At 40.6% G+C, this 20,296-nt stretch overlaps 1 pseudogene; it reads left to right on the forward strand.

Moving 5' to 3' along the window:
• The first annotated feature begins 9,059 nt into the window (after positions 1 to 9,059).
• On the forward strand, positions 9,060 to 12,114 carry LOC121018293 (olfactory receptor 502-like; annotated as a pseudogene).
• Positions 12,115 to 20,296: the final 8,182 nt, after the last annotated feature.

Raw genomic sequence — 20,296 nt, forward strand, 5'->3', positions numbered from 1 at the left:
TAACTGGCATGGGCACTGTTGACATCTTCATATGGTTTAAAGAGTGATGGTAAGATAAGTAAAGATTGAATGAATCAGATAATAAAATGTTGGTATTTGGTACTCCATTTGTGTCCTCCTCCCCTACGGATAGATACTCAAAGAGCTCACAGTAGAGTTCATTGCTAGACTAAACCATCACATCCGTTTCTTTCTGCTCTTTGCAATACCAATTTATGTGAAAAATGCCCCATATTGACCAACTGAATTCCTAGAACTATAACATTAAATAGTGAATTCATGTTTCAAAGCTATTGTTGCATACTCAGCTCTATTGTCTCCAGCCATTCTTTTTTTCAGAATTATTCTAGCTTATTCACAAGCACATGGAGTTAAATAAGAGGAATGTTTTGCTTCAGTCCACATACTTACTTGTGCCCAATATGAAATTTCAAATTCCTTTTTTGTGCGTCTCATATTGCTTTTGCATTTGTTATTGTACTATTACTACTTGTTTGGATATTCTTCACCCAAGTACTTAAAGTTAAGTAAATGGACAAGCTTAAGAATACACTTTGCATGTAATTTGAAAAGAAAAACAAAAATTGAAATATTCATCTTAATTGTGAGAGAACCCAGCTGAGAAAGGCAATTTGATAAAACAGGGAAGAATATGACATCTGTGATGACAGAATATGAAGATGTCAGTAATTCTTTTAAGCGTTTTATGGTGCAACAAAATGGTGAAAGATTCAGTATCTTTTTGGCCATGGGTTATTTCCACAAAGGCTTTTTTTTTTTTTTTTGAGAGAGAGAGAGAGAGAATGAGAGCATGCTAGTGGGAAAGAGGGGCAGAGGAAGGGACAGAGGAAAGAGAGAGAGGGAGAGAGAGAATCTTAAGCAGGCTCCATGCTCAGCGCAGAGCCCAATGCAGGGCTTCATTCCACACCCTGGGATCATGACCTGAGATGACATCAAGAGTTGGACGCTCAACTGACCGAGCCATTCAGGCGCCCCCAAAGGTAATATTTTTATGTGAGTTTTCAAATGCCTTCGTTAGCCTCATTTATGCTCTTCTAGCTTCACTGTAAGTCAGATTGTATTTGCTCGAAACCTAGATCCTACCATACCTAGAATCTTTCTCATTTCTTGTTTAGTCAGCATGCACACATTTGTCCAGAACGTGGCTGATGTAGGAGACGATTTTCAAGCCTGTGTTGATTCCTGAATGAAACCCAACCGGGTGTCCCCTCTCAGTGGTGGGGCAAGCTTCAGATTCAGATGGTACTTACCAGTCATCCATAAAGTCATTAACAGAGATTTTAAAAAAATTTTTTTAATGTTTATTTGTTTTTGAGACAGAGAGAGACAGAGCATGAACAGGGGAGGGGCAGAGAGAGAGGGAGACACAGAATCCGAAATGGGCTCCAGGCTCAGCTGTCAGCACAGAGCCCAACGCGGGGCTCGAACTCACAGACCGTGAGATCATGACCTGAGCCGAAGTCGGAAGCTTAACCGACTGAGCCACCCAGGTGCCCCAGAGAATTTAGAGATTTTACTAGAAATGCTAGTTTTGGGGGCACCTGGGTGACTCAGTTGTTGAAGTATCCAACTCTGGATTTCGGCTCAGGTCATGATTACGGTTTGTGAGTTCGAGCCCCATATCTGGTTCTGGTATTCTGTCTCCCTCTCTCTACCCCTGCCCCACTTGCTCTCTCTAGCTCTATCTGAAAAAAAAAGGCCAGTTTTGTTTAATTCCAAAGAGCCAGGTACTTTCAGGCCTCAAGAGAAGATGAATTTCTCTAGTATTTGTAATTTCTGTTTGAATACATACACATATGTCTCTTTCTATATGTGTGTGTGTGTGTGTGTGTGTGTGTGTGTGTGTGTGTGTGTGTATGGAGAGAGAGAGAGAGTTAAGAATTAATGACATCCCCTGTTGGTCTAATGCCCCTGTTATCTGGGTAAGTGCTATGATTTGCAGATGTGTTACCTTGAACTGCTGGGGAGACAGAGATAGGCAGAGACTGTGTCTCACCTATGAGGCCTCTGGGACCAGTCTTCAGTTCTGTACCTCAACTTCAGTTCCGAATATAGGAGATGTGAATCCCTGAACTAATCCTCAGACACAGCGTGTTTTCTAAAATTGACTATGAGCAAAGGCTGCCCTGCTCCCCGAGGAGTCATTAAAGCCATCTACTCTGAGCCATCTAATCCAAACCCAAAGTCTAGCTTCAGGAAAACAACTTCCTCATCAAAGGCAAGTTGTTGTTCTAATGAGCTTGAAAACTTATTTGCTTATAATTGCAATAAGTAGGCCTTGGTTTCAGATCAGAGCCAGCATCCTTGTAGGACTGAATAATAATGCTAATAAAAAATAAGAGTAGCATCATAGGTAGCAGTAGTAGCAATAAATTAATTCTAGTGCAAACATTCTTTCTTCCTTTGAGAGTGGAAACCAGTGAGTGACAGGCATCTGTTACAGCTGGAGCAGTGAGGGGGCCAGGGTCCTAGAAGCAGAACAATGCCCATTATAAACTGGGTTACCTCTGGCACGCCTGGCTGGCTCAGTAGGTAGAGCATGCAACTCTTGATCTCAGGGTTGTAAGTCTGAGCTTCACACGGGGTGTAGATATTACTTAAAAATAAAATCTTGGGGCGCCTGGGTGGCGCAGTCGGTTAAGCGTCCGACTTCAGCCAGGTCATGATCTCGCGGTGCATGAGTTCGAGCCCCGCATCAGGCTCTGGGCTGATGGCTCAGAGCCTGGAGCCTGTTTCCGATTCTGTGTCTCCCTCTCTCTCTGCCCCTCCCCCGTTCATGCTCTGTCTCTCTCTGTCCCAAAAATAAATAAACGTTGAAAAAAAAAATAAAATAAAATCTTAAGGGGTGCTTGGGTGGCTCAGTCGGTTAAGTGTCCGACTTTGGCTCAGGTCATGATCTCGCAGCTAGTGAGTTCGAGCCCCGCGTCGGGCTCTGTGCTGACGACTCAGAGCCTGGAGCCTGCTTTGGATTCTGTCTCCCTCTCTCTCTGCCCCTCCCCAACTTGCTCAAGCACGCGCTCTCTTCTCTCTCTCTCAAAAATAAACATTAAAAAAATAAAATCTTGAAGAAATTGAGCTATTTGTATTAAATTGTAAGTGTTCTTTATAATTTGATACAAGGTCCTAATCAGATGTATGACATGCAAATATTTTCTCCTCTTCTGTGTGTTGTTTCTTCACTGATTGATAGACTCCTTTTAAGCACAAAAGTTTTAACTTCAACGAAGCAAATTTACCTATTTTTTCTTTTGTTGCTCATGTTTTTGATATCATCCCTACGTGTCCATTACTAAATCCAAGATCATGAAAGATGGAAGGAGTGGACGATATAGGAGCGTGTATGTGTATTAACGTGAATGGCAGAGGTGTTCAGAATGTCAGTTGATGACTATATAAAAACTTTGGCCCAATTAAAAAAATGGCATAAGCTACAGAAATACAAATTTTAACCTCCAAGCTATTTAATTCAGCCTTGACTAAAGTTAGAGTTACAGTCAGAGGGCTCATATCACTAGCTGCAAACTTGAAAGATTAAGAAACTGAAGTTTTAAGTAACACAGACTTTGAGATGAAAATGAACTGAACTAGCCATTACATCTTGCTGTATAGATATGAGTAAAATGTTGGAAAAATACTTTTTACATATACGTAATTAAAGAAACTAAAGACCCATTTTGAGGGAGTAAGATTTGTATTTCTTAGCTAGAATAAAGTTGAGATGCTTATAGGATAGGGAAAGATAGGATATAATAGCCAAGGAGGGAGGCTGCCTGGGTGTTGAGTGCCTGACTTTGGCTCAGGTCATGATCTCAGGGTTCGTGTTTGAGCCTGCATCGGGCTTGCTGCTGTCGCCCTGTCAGCACAGAGCCCACTTCGGATCTTCTGTCCCCGCCCCTCCCCCACTCACTCTTTCTCACAAAACATTTAAAAAAATAGGCAGAGAAGGAAAGGTTAGAAGTTGAGGTCTCTGGGTGGGCAAAAACACATATTTTGAAACAATGCTGGGAGCATCTGACCACAGTAAGCTTAAGGTTCCTCTTTAGAATGTAACAGTCACTCCTTGGAGGATGGAAAAGAATGAAATCTTGCCATTTGCAACAATGTGGATGGAACTGGAGGGTATTATGCTAAGCAAAATAAGTCAGAGAAAGATAGATATCATATGACTTCACTCAGGTAGAATTTGAGAAACACAACAGATAACATAGTGGAAGGGAAAGAAAGATAAGATAAAAAGAGAGAGGGAGGCAACTCATGAGAGACTCTTAAATACAGAGAACGAACTGAGGGTTGCTGGAGGGGAGATGGATGGGGGGATGGGCTAAATGGGTGATGGGAACTAAGGAGGGCACTTTTCAGGATGAGCCCTGGGTGTCATATGTAAGAGATGAATCACTGGGTTCTACTCCTGAAGCCAAGACTACACTGTATATTAACTAACTTAAATTCAAATAAAAAAATACTAAAAAAGAAAAAAAAAAAAGAATGTACAGAGAGCACCTACTCTCCCTCCCCCCCTCAGGTTCCCCTCAGGAGTTTGACAATCAAAATATCTAACCAAAATAACTAAACCATGAAACTCATGTTATACAAGGGACAGTATGACCACAGTCTGACTCTTCACACAGCGGAGTCAGGCCAATCAAGAAGGGACAACCCAGCAGCTAGAGTTATCAAGCCAATAAGGGTAGAACCGGAGAAGGAACAAGGGGGAAGGGAAGTGGGGGGCAGGGGGTAGCCCAGAACCTTATAAAGCAAAGACCTTTGCCTATAGTTGGGGGTATTCAGCTTCAAAAGCCCCCCTCTCTGCAAAGAGAGCTTTCATACTATTCTTACTTTCTAATTTTATACTCTAATAAATTTTGGCCTGCTGCCATTTTGTTCTGTGTCCACCTCGTTGTGGGACCCAAGGAATTTAACAAAAATCCCCTACCCCTGGACAAACAGAGCAAGACTAACTCCATTTTATGTTACACCCACCATCTCATGTATAACCCCCACATTTCCTACTTATTGCTTAAGACACTCCCCCACCCTAGTCAAGCCGCTGAGCACACCCTTACTGGAAACCGGCTCATATAGGAATGCGGAACCCCTAACCACCAAAGAATGTAAACCCCGCCTTTTGTCCGCCAAACTTTCAGGCCAATTCTTTTTTTTTTTTTTTTTTTTTAACGTTTATTTATTTTTGAGACAGAGAGACAGAGCATGAACGGGGGAGGGGCAGAGAGAGAGGGAGACACAGAATCGGAAGCACGGACTTTTTCGCGCCAATTCTGACCAGAGTGATAGGCTAGTTCAAACAGTTACTATAGGGTAAAATGTAATTCAATTGGCCACCTGCGTGTGGACTGACATGACTATGCAACTTTCTGTGTGTGTTACAATCTCATTGGCCACTGGCCCCTATGAAACTGCTATGCCTCTCAACCTAGGGGTCCAAGTCCCTGCTCCGCTGTGTCGGGTATACTTGGGCCCAAGCTTGAGCTTGCAAATAAACCCTCCTGCGTTTGCATCGGTATTGGCTCCTTGGTGGTCTCTCGGATTCGAAATCGGGGACATTACACTCTTCAGTCTTTGAAGTGGTGAGACAAGGAAACCCGGGTATTGAGGTAAAGGATCCTGCAACACTTGCTTTTAATAAACTTGCCTGTGAGATTCATTTTACCTCTACTTATTGATTGCTATGTATCTTTCAAACTTGACACCACCCCATGCTAATGCTTGTCAGCTGTGAGAAATTATTTTTGTGCTTTATCTTTGAAAAATATTGAACTAAATGTATTCTTTCTTGATATCCAATCCTTGATTACTCTTGTCTGACCTAGTTTTAATAAACTTAATGTTAATAATATCTGTAATAATTCTTAGACTTGGAAAAACCACTGTTTTTCTTCTTGTAACAATTATGTTCAAATTAAATAAGTAGAGAAAATAGCAGTAAAGGTTCTGGTCATGAATTCCAATGTAGTAGGTGGGGGAGCCCCCATAACCACCAAGTAATTCTCTGGACGTTGACTGAGTGTCATACAATTCAACTCAATTCTGACACTATCTACCTGGAGGTAACATCAGATCCTATACAGTTTAAGGGCTCAGTGCCACAAAACTACTGCCCTATTATCCAACTTCAGCTGCCAATACCAAGCGCAGGTTATCATCTGTGCTTCTGACCCACCCGCTATAGATTAGAGGTTCCTACAACCCCTGCTTGGACTTCAGACACCAGTCACAAGTTCAGGTTATTACCTGTACTTCTGTCTGACTGGCTCTAAATTAGAGGTTCCCACACCCCCATCTTGGGTTTGATCACTTTGCTATAGCACATCACAGAACTCAGAGGAACATTTTACTTATGAGATTACTGATGTATTATATAAGGATACAACTCAGGAACAGCCAGATCAAAGAGATGCATAGGGCAAGGGATGGGGAAAGGGTGCGGACCTTCCATGCTCTCTGAGCAGGCCATTCTCCCCAAATCTCCATGAGTTCACCAACCTGGAAGCTCTCCCACCATAATTGTTTATGGTGGCTGATTCAATATCTCGCCCTCTCTCCTCCCCAGAAGTCAGGGGGTAGAACTGAAAGTTTCAGTTCCATTCCTCCGTCTAATCACAGGGTTCATTCTGAGGGCAATGAGCACTAATCCCCACTCAATCCAAAAGTCGCCTCATTAACATAACAAAAGGCACTTGGTTGCTCTCACCATTTAGGAAATTCTGAAGGTTTTAGGAGCTCGGTGCTAGAAACCAAAACTAAGAAATATATATATTTCTTATTATTCATCACAATATCACAAACAAAACACAGAAATCCTAATTATTCTCTAGGAAAGCTCTGATTTACAGACACTGACGAATCTCAACCGTGAAGTAGTTCAAAGAGTCCAAAGTGGTTTCCTACTGGGAGTGGGAATTTGGATTTGTAAAGAACTGGTCAGTGGGCCATTGTTTTCTTTATGAGCCATTTTAACTAAGCGCATGTAATTATGTGAAAGTACAAAAAATGAATATTAAATTCTTTTAATAAATAACTCCCTCTGGCTGCTGTGTGGAAGGCCAGATGTGCATGTAGGAAAATCAATAAGGACAGCTAGTGTAGTGTTGAGATCCAAAGGGAGTGGACACATTCGATAGGAATTTAGGAGGTAAAATCAACAGGAGGTGCCCACTAATGAACACAGGACAGGAAATGAGGGTCCTGAGTTCTGGCCTGTAGGTCCCGCCAGTTTTAGGGAATTGGACAGAGTGTCAAGGGTAGACAGAAAAATGTAAATCGAGGACTAGCTGGGAACCAGTCGTCATCATTGAGCCACTCGTCTTGAAGTTCACTAGATGACAGTCCTATTAAGAGTGCACATTTTAGGGGCGCCTGGGTGGCGCAGTCGGTTAAGCGTCCGACTTCAGCCAGGTCACGATCTCCCGGTCTGTGAGTTCGAGCCCCGCGTCAGGCTCTGGGCTGATGGCTCAGAGCCTGGAGCCTGTTTCCGATTCTGTGTCTCCCTCTCTCTCTGCCCCTCCCCCGTTCATGCTCTGTCTCTCTCTGTCCCAAAAATAAATAAACGTTGAAAAAAAAATTTTTAAAAAAGAGTGCACATTTTAGCATTTAGTCTGACCTGGATTTTGAACCTGGGTTTAGTTTTACCATTTGAGCACATTTGGACAAGTGGCTTAATTTAAACCTCAGTTCTCTCTTGGTGAAGTTGAAATAATGCAAATACTTGGTTTACTAAATTATCATGAGGATTAAATGAGAAGAGGTAAGTAAAAAGTCAAGCACAGCGCTTGGCAAGGAGTTAAGTCTGGATGAAAGTTGGTTAGTATTATCACTGGAAACCCATCAAGGTGCATCAGGAGAGCGAGATAGGACTTTCTCCAGTTAGGATTAGCAAGAGAATTAGAATGAATCTCAGGTTGAAGACAGCTGTTTCTACCATTATTCTTCTAGTCAGATAAGCCACTAGCCAGCTCTTTGAGGCATGCAGGCTAAATCCAATCTGGAAGTCATCCCAAACATCATCTTACTTCACAGCTCCCTGTGTATACAATTTTAAAAGATACTCATCTCATACTTTTTGCTAGAAAAAAATGTATACATGTCTTTAAAATTGTGTTATTTAAAATTCAACTTTATATGGCATTCCATCCCAAATTACCCTGGGTAGCTAATGGAGTGTCTTACCTACATCACTATAAAATGCTTACAAAATGAACACATGTTGAATGAATGGAGCTAAAGTTATATTTCATATTTTTTAGTATTCCTTAACCTGAAATATCAAAGTAAACTTAGAGCCAATATTTAGCCAGGAGATTATTTATTATATTACACTCCCAGCAATTATCAAATGAAAGTGCACCAATACCTAGATAAAAAGAAAAAAAATAAAGAGATCATTTGAGAACTGACAGAACCTTTAAAGATTAGCTGTGTCTGTGTGAAGGGAACTGCTCAATATTCACTGGAGAATGTGATAATGACCCTGGTGCTTGTGAATTCACATTTGAAACTTCAGAATCTTCTGAGAGATTTATCCCCAAAGACAAACAACAATATAAGATAGCATGGCTGCTAAATAACAATGACTTTGAATTTATTGCTCTAGGATGAATGAATTCTTATTTCAAGAGGTGAGGTTTTGGCTTTTACAGCTTAATACTATTCTCTAAAATTGTATCATTGTGGAGAAACAGGGCAGATGTAACCCAGCAGTCAGCTAACAAGTGACCTGAGCTGAATTAACCTAAATTTCTGTGGTCTATTTAGTGCATATAAACAGGCATACTTCAAGGTACCGGGATTCGTCATTTATCCACTCATAAGATCAGAAACTCACAAGGTCGTTTTACGCTATCCAAACTTGGAACTCAGCCATAATGCTAATAAATTCACTAGCTTTGTGATGCTTTGTGGACTTACTCTTTGTAAATATCTCCTGGAAAGATTTCCTTTGTTTATTGTTCTGAATGCTTTAGCTTACAGGAAAACAGATACTTTGGACAAAGTCTAGAATATAAAACCAGAAAGCAACGGAGATGAGGTTCAACCTGACCACCGGCTGGGCAGACCTGGGTAAACTTCTTAACTTTTCAGGCTGGAACTTTATTCAGGTGTTTACTATGTCAAAAATAAAATTATTTCATTCTATAATTCTCCAGTGAGAAAACATTGCTACATCAGGAAACGATTTGATTTGTTTGAATAAATGTAGTTTAATTATGTCCTGGATATTAATCATCTATATTGCATAGTAATTAGGTTGATATATCAATCTACTTGGTAAAATAATATTTTAATGGTGAATATTACATGTACATAACAAATTTACAATAGATGACTTCATTTATAACCTTAACTTGAAATTCCCTTCTATTTCTTATTTGTCCTATCAAGAAAATTGTATTTCTCCTTTTAAAAAATGGTCTTGTTTGGGGGTGCCTAAGTAGCTCAGTCGGTTAAGTGTCTGACTCTTGATTTCAGCTCAGGTCATGATCTCACAGTTCGGTTCATGAGTTCAAGCCCTTATTGGGCTCTGTGCTGACAGTGCTTGGATTCTCTCTCCCTCTCTCTCTCTCTGCCCCTCCTCTGCTTACTCGCACGCGTGCGCGCATTCTCGCCCTCTCAAAATAAATAAATGTTTAAAAAAATGGTCTTGTTTTACTGGCACTGTAAACTTTCTGATTTACTAGTACCTTTTTTATACGATAAATAAATAGGCCTATATCTGCATAGTATTATCGTTTCTGTTATGCTTACCATTCCTTTTGTTCTTTTCATAAATCTTACGTTTTTTTATCTTTAGCTTTAAAGCTACTTTAAATACATTTTATAAATATATAATATAAAGACAAAAGAGTGTACCCTGTTTGAAGTTTCCCTAGTATTTCTGCTGAAAACTATTCTTAAGATATAGAATACTCATATAAATATATAAACTTTTGACTCTAAAGTCATATATAAAGTGTATACGTTTTGTACTATAAAATAAAAAAAGTCCAAACTTAGCTTCAATATTAACTTTGTTATTGAATTTTTTAAATGTTTATGTATTTGAGATAAAGAGGCATGAGAGAATGTAAGCATGAGTGGAGGCAGTGAGAAAGAGAGAGAGAGAGAGAGAGAGAGAGCGAGAATCCCAAGCAGCCTCTGAGATGTCAGCACAGAGCCTGGTGCTGGGCTCAAACCCATGAACTGTGAAAACATAACCTGAGTGGAAATCAAAAGTTGGACGCTTGGGGCGCCTGGGTGGCTTAGTCGGTTAAACGATTGACTTCGGCTCAGGTCATGATCTCACAGTTCGTGAGTTCGAGCCCCGCGTGGGGCTCTGTGCTGACAGCTCAGAGCCTGGAGCCTCCTTCGGATTTTGTGTCTCTCTCCTTTTCTGCCCCTTCCCTGCTCATGCTCTCTGTCTCAAAAATAAATAAAAACATTCAAAAAAAAAAAAAAAAGTTGGATGCTTAACCAACTGAGCCACCCAGGAGCCCTGAATATTTACCTGTTTATAATAACCTCTTGGTGTCTTAACAAAAATGAAACCATCAAATTTGTAACTTCTGTAATGTTTTCATCAGAGCTTCAGTTAGGTAGCAGCTCTGTGGCCTCGTGGATTCCCTGGGGGATGGGAACCACACTGCAATGACAGGGTTCATTTTATCGGGCCTAACTGATAACCTGTCTTCTGAGCCATCCTCTTCATAACCATCCTTTGCATCTACCTGGTGACCATATCTGGCAACCTCAGTACAATCATTCTTATCAGACTCGCCTCTCAGCCCCACCACCTTAGGTAGTTTTTTCTGAGCTGCCTGCCCTTGGCTGATATAGCCTCTTCATCTTCTGTCACACCTCATATGCTTGTAAACTTCCTGATGGAGAGACATACAATCTCCTATCTTGGACGTGCTGTCCAGGTGAGTTCAGCTGTTTTCTTTGGGTCAAGTGAGTGCCTCCTTCTGGCTGCCATGACGTCTGATCGCTTCATGGCCATCTGTGACCCGCTGCTTTATTCAACCAAAATGTCCACACAGGTGTGTGTTCACTTACTCACGGTGGCTTGTGTAGGTAGTTTTCTCAATGCTTCTCTTCTACTATTTGCTTCTCTTTTTTTACTCTTCTGTGGAACAAGTCAAGTCCATCACTTTCTCTGTGACTTTGCTCCTTTAGTTAAACGCTCCCACTCTGGTATCAGCACCTCTGCAAGTGTCCCCTCGTAGACGGCTGGCTCCATTGTTGTGGTCACTGTGTGTCAGAGCTGCCTCCTACATCTGTATCCTCATCACCATCCTGAAGATGTGCTCCGCCAAGGGATGCCACAAGGCCTTTTCCACTTGTACATCCCACCTCACAGCGGTCACGTTGTGCTATAGGACGAACACGCTCATTTATGTGATGCCCAAGTCCAGCTACTCGACGGACCAGAACAAGGTGGTGTCTGTGTTCTACATGGTGGTGATCCCCATATTGAACCCCATCATCTACAGCCTCAGGAAGAGTGAGATGAAGGCGGCTCTGAAGAGAGAGCTTGGCAAAGCTTATTTTATGATACTTGATATAATAATATGCTGTAAATATAATAATAAAAAGGATAGAGAGTGTTCGTGGTCTAGATATATCAGTCCGTATGTCAGCCAGCATGGAGCTTTTTAGTCAAGTAAAATTTGTAAATCAGAGGCTTATAGTGAGTTACCTTTAACAAAATTAATTTAAATCTAAGTTATAAACACAAATTGGTTCACATGAAAACATAATCAACTGAAAATCCTTCATAACTTGTATTCATATTTCTTCAAAAGTTGTTCTCTGCGTTAGTTAAGGTTATTGTACCTCTGAACCTTTAAGACTATGTCCATTTCAATCACAGCTTATCTTGAAATGAGCGTGATGATTACTAGGACTGAGTATATTCTGAGGGGAAATGACTAAGGGGAACCAGACAGCAAAACAACTGGAAACATTTTTGCAGTAAGGTTATCTGCTGGGGACGGGCTCTGTGGACCCATAAATGCTGGCCTGTTTGTGGACCCTGGCTCCAGCCTAGCTGCAGAGGGCCTCATAAAAGAACAGGACGAGATGCCCCGGCCTAACCTGTGAATGCCTCTGTCAGGTCAAACAGGTGACTTCTCTGTGGGAGTGAGTGTGACTCCTGAACTCCTCAGAGACTGAGTAAACAAACAACTCTTAGAGTGACTTGTTCATGGAGAGACTCACATCCTGTGAAGGAAGCTGGAGGGGACTGGGTTGTGTTTCCCCCCCATAAAGCTTAACTTTCCTTTATGTGCTGACCACTATCATGCTTATTTCTCTTTCCTAGCCCTCTCTTTAATGTTTTAGACAAAAATATTTTTGTCTAATAAAAGCCGAGCACAGCTTATCTCATACTAAAGTATTATTTCCCACCCCAAATTGCTCCCTCCGAAATTCTGTAACCCAGTAAGAGGAACCTCATTCAATCAGCTTATGGATTCCAAACCCCAAAAAGAAATTGAATTCTTTCCCCGCCTTCACATTCCTACATCCGATCACAAAGTGTGATACATTCAGAGTCCAATATTTACTTCCTACGTCTTTTCATTTCTGTTGTCAGCAATTCTATTTCAAACTACTACCTCATACATTTATTGTACAGTAGAACTACCGTGATAGCTTACTTTTACTCGGCTATGGCGATCAGTTGTTTGGTCAAACGCCAGTCTATGTGTGGCTGTGAAGGTATTTTTAGATGTTAGTAATATTTAATCAGTAGAATTTGAGTAAAGTACATTACCCTCCAAGGGTAATTCAATTAGTTGTCCAATTAGGGTTGTTCAATTAGTTGAAAGCCTGAAGAGAAAAAAACTGAGGTCCTCTGAAAAAGAAGGATAATACCTTTGGACTCAAGACTGCAACATCAACTCTTATGGAATTTCCAGTCTGCTGGACTGCCCCGTGGATTTTGAAACTGCTGATTGTAACAACTGTGTATGTACTTACATACTCATATATATTTTTTTTACTGGTTCTGTATCTTTGGTGAATCCTGACTAATACAACCCTAACTAGCTTTCCTCTACCATCTTTTACTCTCTTCCAATTCATTCTCCATACACCAACCATGACCATAAACCTAAACAGATTACTTCTTTAATTAATATCCCCCAGAGAGCTTAGAAAAGAGACAAAATTTATCCGTTTAATTTTAATTCCAGTTTGGTTAACATACAGTGTTATATTAGTTTCAGGTGTTCAATATGGTGATTCAATACTTCCATCCATCACCCAGTGCTCATCATGACAAATCCACTCCTTAATCCTCCTCACCTATTTCACCCATCCCCCACCCATCTTCCTTCTTGTAACCATTAGATTGTTCTCTATAACTGAGGCTGTTTCTTGCTTTGTCTCTATTTTTTCCTTTGCTCCTTTGTTTTGTTTCTTAAATTCCACATGAGTGAAATCATATGGTAGTTGTCTTTCTCTGATTGACTTATTTCACTTAGCATTATATTCTCTAGCTCTATACATTTTGCAAATGGCAAGATTTCCTTCTTCTTTATGGCTGAAAAATATTCCACTGTATGTATATACCACCTCGTCTTTGTCCATTCATCTATCCATGGACACTTGGGCTACTTCCATAATTTGGCTACTGTAAATAATACTACTGTAAACATAGGGTTGCATGTATCCCTTTGAATTAGTGTATATCTTTTGGGTAAATATTCAGTAGTGCAATTACTGGATCATAGGGTAGTTCTATTTTTAACGTTTTGAGGAACCTCCATACTGTTCTCCAGAGTGGCTGCACCAATTTGCATTCCCACCAACAGTGCAAGAGGGTTGTCCTTTCTCCACATCCTCACTACTACCTGTTGTTTCTTTGTGTTTTTGATTTTAGCCATCCTGACAGGTATGAGGTGATATCTCACTGTGGTTTTAATTTGCATTTACCTGATGATGAGTGATGTTGAGCATCTTTGCATGTATCTATTGGTCATCTGGATGTCTTCTTTGGAGAAATATCTGTTCATGTCTTCTTCCCATTTTTAAATTGGATTATTTGTTCTTTGGGTGTTGAGTGTTATAAATTCTTTATATATTTTGGATACTAGCCCTTTACCAGATATGTTATTTGCAAATATATTCTCACATTCAGTAGGTTGCCTTTAAGTTTTATTGATTGTTTCCTTCATTGTGCAGAAGCTTTTTATTTTGATGAAGTCCCAATAATTTATTTTTGCTTTTGTTTCTCTTGCCTTAGGAGACATATCTAGAAAAATGCTGCTACGGCTAATGTTAGAGACATTTCTGCCTGTGCTCTCTTCTAGGATTTTGATGGTTTCCTGTCTTGCATTTAGGTCTTTAATCCATTTTGAATTTATTTTTGTGTAGGGTGTAAGTGGTCCAGTTTCATTCTTTTGCATGCAGCTGATCAGTTTTCTCAACACCTTTTGTTAAAGAGACTATCTTTTTTCCATTGCATATTCTTTCCTGCTTTATCAAAAGATTAACTGACCATATAAGTGTGGGTTTATTTCTGGGTTTTCTATTCTGTTCTATTGATCTATGTGTCTATTTATGTGCCAGTACCATACTGTTTTGATTACTGCAGCTTTGTACTATAACCCAAAGCCTGGAATTGTGATGCCTCTGGCCTTGCTTTGCTTTTTCAAGATTGCTTTGGATATTTGGGGTAGCCAAATTTTTGTGGTTCCATATAAATTTTAGGATTTTTTTTTGTTCCAGTTCTGTGAAAAATGCTGCTGGTATTTTGATAGGGATTGCATTAAATGTGTAGATTGCTTTGGGTAGTGTAGACATTTTAACAGTATTTGTTCTTCCAACCCATGAGCATGGAATGTCTATTTGTTTTGTCTTCAGTTTCTTTCATCAGTGTTTTATAGTTTTCAGGGTACAGGTCTTTCACCTCTTTGGTTAGGTTTATTCTTAAGGTATCTTATTATTTTGGGTGCAATCGTAAATAATACTGTTTTCTTAATTTCTTTCTGCTGCTTCATTATTAGTGTATAGAAATGCAACAGATTTCTGCATATTGATTTTGTATCCTGTGACTTTACTGAATTAATTTATCAGTTCTAATGGTTTTTTGGTGGAATCTTTAGGGTTTTTCATATAAAGCATCATGTCATCTGCAGATAGTGAAAGTTGTATTTCTTCCTTACCAATTTGGATGCCTTTTATTTCCTTTTGTTTTCTGATTGCTGCGGCTAGGACTTCCAGTACTATGTTGAATGAAAGTGGTGAGAGTGGACATCTTTGTCTTGTTTCTGACCTTAAGGAAAAAGCTCTCATTCCCCGCCCCCCCCCCCCCCACTGAGTATGATGTTCTCTATGGGTTTTTCATATATGACCCTTATTTTGTTGAGATATGTTTCCTCTACACCTACTTTGTTGAGGGCTATTATTCTAAATGAAGGCTGTACTTCATCAAATGCTTTTTCTTCATCTATTGAGATGATCATACGGTTTTTATCCTTTCTCTTATTGATGTGATCACATTGATTTATTTGCAAATACTGAACCACCCTTGCATCCCGGGAATGAATCCTACTTGATCCCTCGGTCTTCTTTTAAATCCTTAAACATGTGCATATTCTTTTTTCCTTTTAATGTTTATTTTATTTTTGAGAGAAAGAAAGAGACAGAGCATGAGTGAGAGAGGAGCAGAGAGAGAAGGAGACACAGAATTTGAAGCAGGCTCTGAACTGTCAGCACAGAGCCTGACATGGGGCTTGAAACCATGAGATCATGACCTGAGCCGAAGTTGGACGCTTAACTGTCTGAGCCATCTAGGTGCCTCAAATATGTCTATATTCTTTGCTGCCGCAGGACCCTCTTACATGCAGTGCCTCTACCTGAATTCATTTTTCCCCTCACCTTGGTAACACCTACTTATGCTATAGATACCAACTTGAATGTTATTTCTTATCCTCTGAGAAGCCTCGTTGAGGCTCCAGAACAAATTAACTATACCTGCAGAACTCTGTATATTTTCTTCAGAATACCCAGTGCACTTACAGTTACAGATTTAATATTTGCTTTCTCCACAATGCTGGAAGCTTTCCACAGATACTAGAGTGTCTTTGCTCTTCCTCCATGCATCTAGTTTATACACAGCCAGCCTAAATGCGTATTTGAAATGAGTGAATGAAACATTAATAAGTGAATGGATGACTGAATGAGCTTTTGCTCTGGCATGAACCGCTGACTCCACGGCCTTACAGTCTTGGCCACTGAGCTGCTGAATGCGTCACACCGGCTCAAGTAAGTGAACGTCTGGGTCAGATCCTGCTACGGTCATGAGAGGCTTTTACACAAACTCATGCTCACCACAATTATGCCACTGCCTCCGCATTGTTTCACAGACTGGCAACTAGAATCTCATCCTAGTTTAGTAAAAGTTTTGTAATTGCTCTCCTCAGTCAAATGATGTCTCCCTCATGTATGTGCAATGGCTGCAGAGTTAGAAGATCTAGAAGTCAAATGTTAGCGAAAGAAGTAATACCAGCTACAGCGGTATTTGCAACAGGAGCTAACACAATGGGATTGTTTACTACACTCCAGGTACCGTTCGTGATTTACACGTATTCACCCAATTAATCCTCAGAATAACCTTATGAAGTCTTTTTTCTAATCTGTTTGTTTTTGTTTTTGTTTTTTTTTACAGAGGCTGTAACTGAGGTGCATAAAGGTTAAGTAAAAGCTCAAGGTCACAAATACTCTCTAAATATTTTGCCTTCTTTTAAGGCATATACTCTCTGGAGGGCTGGAGTGAGGGGCTCCTTGAAACATCTTCACCGCTAGAGGACTTTTTCATCTGTCCCAGGTACATTCCTTTCCAGCCAACTCTTTCCGTTCAGAGTTCAGGGTAGACATTTCTGTGTTAGAGATGTCAGGCTAGCTTGTATTAGACCAACTTGTCATCACAACATAAATAAGAAGGTGGATAAATATCTTTAAATGTTTGAAAGCATAGACTTCTGGTTCTATTAAAGATGAAGTAGCTCCATTCCTCTCAGGGCCTCCCTCTTGTTGGCAAAAACAAAAACAAAAACAAACAAACCCCCCCCCCCAAAACAAAAATAAAAACAGAAAAATCCCCCTAAACACTTATAGATAAAACAAATAAGCAAAGGAACTGAGTAACAAACAGCAGTGAGTCCCTGGGTTTCCTTCTATCCTGGACAGGATGCTACAGAAGCCTCCAGTCCAGAACCGCCAAGAGACTCAGACAAAAAGGATGCTATGAAAACCCAGGTTCTCCCAACCAAAGTGGAAAAGAATGGCCTTAACAGAACAGAAAACCTTTTGGCAATACCTGCCCTACTCCAGACAAATACCTGTGGAAAATCATACCTGCTACCCACCTCCAGGTTTTGGTGGGGCCAAGCAGGTTGCTGATGTTCACCCCACCCACCCTCTGAATCCCCGGCCAGGGTAATGTCAGCGGAGTCCAGGGGCAAAATGAGCCTCCACTGTCACCTGGCAGCATGAGACTTAATGAGGGAGTGTGAGGTGACTGGTAATGGTATCTGCTCCTCGTGCCTCCAGCCCTACTTGGGAGTGCACCAGTGGGGAGCTGAACTTTCCCCCATACCCTGCAACAATAAGGCAGAGTGAACCAGCTCTCTGCTCCCCTGCTTAGTAGCAGTGGAGCCCAAAAAAAGAGCTGAGCTTACCTGGAGGCAAGGAGGCATGCGCCAGTGTCATACTCTCTGAGAAAGAGCCATCAGGGCTGAAGATGGCTTCATCATCAGGGATGAAGATCAGGGCTGAGATGCATCTCAGCCACGTGTAGGCAGGCAGCGTGAGTTGGCACTCCATTTTGCTAGAGTTGTGTCAGTAGTGCCCGGTAGGAAGCTGAACACACGCACTCACATGGTGCTTGCAGCTACACTTCAACAGGGCTGAAAAGGCGTTTCATATGCCTAACTGCTGGAAGCTGAGCTATCCAACCAGCCTGATGGCAGAGCCCGGGGCGGTGGACGGATCGGGACTGCATGGCGGCCCACTGACAGTGAAGCTTCTTGTACTCCTGCTTTTATGTAATGTGGCCTTAGCGTTGGTCGGGGCAGCCCCTACCAATGAAAGTACCTGGGGATTTGTCGGTTGGGGAATTGCCCACGACAGACCCCCCCACCCCCAGGAAAAGAACCATTGGGGAAAGAAAGAAGATTCCGCAGGGAAATTATGCGGCCCTACATCCAGCCCTTGCCACTCCCTATAAAGACTCCTCTACCTAAAGGAAGGATAGCCCCATATATTTCCCAGCCAAGGAGGGGGACAAATGGGTTCAAAATCCCCACTCGGCAACAAAGGAATGTATCTATGGATACAAGTTACTCCAACCCCTAGGCCCACTTGGCCCCCAGGAGGCATTCCAGATGATAACTGGACCTGGTGGGTTAAGGTACAGAATGATTCATTAGTTCCTAGGTATACATTGTCTCTCTGGGAGCGCATAAGGCGTGGGTTCCCAGGGCCCTCCTGGCTCCCTCCCGGCACCCCAAAGTGAATACTTTTGTCCCTTGTACTGCAAATGGTACAAAGGAACAATTAAGAAGTCATGTCCTTGTAAAACATTCCACTTGAGGTGTTGAGAGCTAGATGACCTTGAAAGGGCAGGAGGGAATGTTACAAGAAAATAACTATGTTGTTCCCTAATGGGTGACTACACAAAGGAACATTTTTAGAATTAGGTAATGCCGAGAAACATAGATAACACACGCTACAAGGATTTTGCTAACAAATATAATGCCACGCTTGCCACAATAAAGTGGCCAGTCTAACACACTGCTGTTGTCTGTATCCATTTATTTTATTTTATTTTATTTTCGCCAATGCTGTTCATCATTCGGGAACCCCTGGACCTGCTAGGGCTGGACCCCGGCACCTAACCTACAGAACACCTAGCCCAGCCTTCCTTACACATGCTCAGAACACTAGCATTAGCCTACAGTTGGGCAAAACCATTTGACACAATCCTATTTTATAATAAAGTAGTATCTCATGTAATTTATTGAATGCTGTACTGAAAGTGAAAAACAGAATGGTTGTGTGAGTACAGAATGGTTGTGAGTGTTATCGGTTGTGTGTTCTCCTGTTGTAACTCCATGCCGCCACCCAGTATCACAAGTGCCAGGAAAAGGTCAAAATTCAAAACTGAAGTATGGGTTCTATTGAATGAAAATTGCCTTCACACCGATGTAAAGTTAAAAAAAAATTACAGGCCAAAACTGTCGTAAGTTAGGGACCATCTGTACTAAAAGCAAAGAATTGGCAAATGTATTTACAACTGGCAAGATATAGCCTTCAGAAACGAAGGAGTAATAAAGACATTTCAGATGAAGGAAAGCTATGAAAATTTGCTCTGTTTAACAAAACTGCCTTTGAGTGATTGCTAAAGTAAGTTCTCCAAACAGAAAATAAATGATTAAAAAAAAAGACCTGGGACCTCAGTATTTAAAAAATAACATACAACAGAATGAAAATAAAAAGGCAAATATCAATACATGTGAGACTCAGCTAAAGCAGTACTAAGAGGAAAATTCACAGCACTAAATGCTAAGCACTAAAAAAGAAAGGTCCTAGAATATATAAAATAATTTTTAAAGAGAAGAATAAAGTGAAGGATACTGATGGAAGTGTGGTACTGATGAAAGAATAGATGTATAAACCACTGAGGCTGAAGAGAATCCAGAGAAAGACCTATACAAGTGTGTTCAGCTGATTTTTTAAAAAGGTACAAAGGAATCCAGTGAAAGGAAGGGCTTTCAACAAATGGCTCTGGAGGAATGAGACATCCATGGAGGGCAGAAGCACCTCAACATAAAACCTCACAATTTATATAAGTATTAACTCAAAACACAATAAGGACCTAGATGTAAAATGTATAACGATAAACCTTAAGAATAGGAGAAAAGAGGAGAACATATTCAAAATGTACAACTAGTCAAAAAGTTCTTAGAAATGACACCAAAACAATAATCCATTAACAGATTCATTCAGCTCCTACTGTGAAAATACTGTGTCACAAAACATGTTTTGATTCACTGATGCATTCTTATATGTATATATGCATACACACATATTTACACATATTTTAAAACTATATATAGTTTGTACTAGAAAAAATGCTGGTGCCAGGATATATTAGGTAATTAGTTAATACTTCAAATGTTTTGTACACAAAGGGTTGATTTGATTAGAAATATTCCACTTTTTCCACTTTTATTTATCAACAGTCTGTACATTTTTAATGTCCGGTATTCTTCTA

This window comes from Herpailurus yagouaroundi, unplaced genomic scaffold, assembly GCF_014898765.1.
Source record: "Herpailurus yagouaroundi ecotype Mexico unplaced genomic scaffold, PumYag 218, whole genome shotgun sequence".
Lineage (NCBI taxonomy): Eukaryota > Metazoa > Chordata > Mammalia > Carnivora > Felidae > Herpailurus > Herpailurus yagouaroundi.